Source organism: Protobothrops mucrosquamatus, unplaced genomic scaffold, assembly GCF_001527695.2.
Source record: "Protobothrops mucrosquamatus isolate PMUCROS unplaced genomic scaffold, P.Mucros_1.0 scaffold_150, whole genome shotgun sequence".
In the NCBI taxonomy this organism is placed as follows: Eukaryota; Metazoa; Chordata; class Lepidosauria; order Squamata; family Viperidae; genus Protobothrops; species Protobothrops mucrosquamatus.
The window spans coordinates 141,310-142,451 of NW_015386226.1; the positions used below are offsets into that span (position 1 = coordinate 141,310).

Below are 1,142 nucleotides of genomic sequence, written 5' to 3' on the forward strand. Positions count from 1 at the left end.
CCCTCCAAAGTTTTCAGGAGACTGGAGGGCTCATCTCTAGGTCCTTCGACCCACCAGAGGCGGCTTACTTTTCTTGACCAGCGCGCGGAGCTGGCGGCTGGCCACGGTGCCGCCGCCGCCCGGGGGCTCAGGCCGCTCCTCAGGGGTCACGTCCTCGTGCCGCTGCCGCTTGAGCGGAGGGTCTGGCCGCCCGCCGGGAGCCGCAGCCGCGACGCGCCCGCCCGCGAGGCATTCTTCCGTCGCCTCGCCGGCTTTCCCGGCTAAAGAACCGCTCTCGCAAGGCCGTTGTTGACCGTCTCGACGGCAGATAAAATGGCCGCGCACCGAGGCCGAGAGACCTGCTCCTCCCGCTCAGAAACCCCAGGGCGCCTGCGCCCGCCCGCCCACGAGGCATTCTTCCGTCGCCTCACCGGCTTTCCCGGCTAAAGAACCGCTGCCTCAACTCACCGATGCAGCCATGCGCGCGAGGCGGAGAAGAGGGACGGACGGACGGATGAGGCAAGGGAGACGCGCCCTGAGGGATGCCCGACAGCAGCGGCGGCGGCGGCCGCTTCCTCCACCTCCTTAGCCAGTGCTCCCGCCGTCCTGCCCTGCGGCCACTTCCAGGCTGCTTCCCCCCCCCTCGCCTCAGCCGAGGCGAGGGAGACGCGCCCTGAGGGATGCCCGACAGCAGCAGCAGCGGCGGCCGCTTCCTCCGCCTCCTTAGCCAGCGCTCCCGCCATCCTGCCCTGTGGCCACTTCCAGGCTGCTTCCCCCCCCCTCGCCTCAGCCGAGGCGAGGGAGACGCACCCTGAGGGATGCCCGGCAGCAGCAGCAGTGGCGGCCGCTTCCTCCGCCTCCTTAGCCAGTGCTCCCACCGTCCTGCCCTGCGGCCACTTCCAGGCTGCTTCCCCCCCCCTCGCCTCAGCCGAGGCGAGGGAGACGCGCCCTGAGGGATGCCCGACAGCAGCAGCAGCGGCGGCCGCTTCCTCCGCCTCCTCAGCCAGCGCTCCCGCCGTCCTGCCCGTTTGGCTGAGGACGCAATGGGGCCGCCGCCACTGGAGCCGCTGCCTCCTGTTCTGCTCCCCCTCCCTGCTTGTTCGGCTGAAGATGCGATGGGGGGGCGGCCGGGAGCTTCTACCTTCCGTCCTGCTCTCCCCGCC

At 71.0% G+C, this 1,142-nt stretch overlaps 1 protein-coding gene across 1 annotated transcript in view; it reads left to right on the forward strand.

Annotated features, from left to right (window-relative positions):
- The window catches only part of LOC107290834 (mitotic-spindle organizing protein 2A), a 38,040-nt gene that overhangs the window by 13,615 nt on the left and 23,283 nt on the right, over positions 1-1,142 (forward strand). The gene's annotated exons all lie outside the window — the stretch shown is intronic.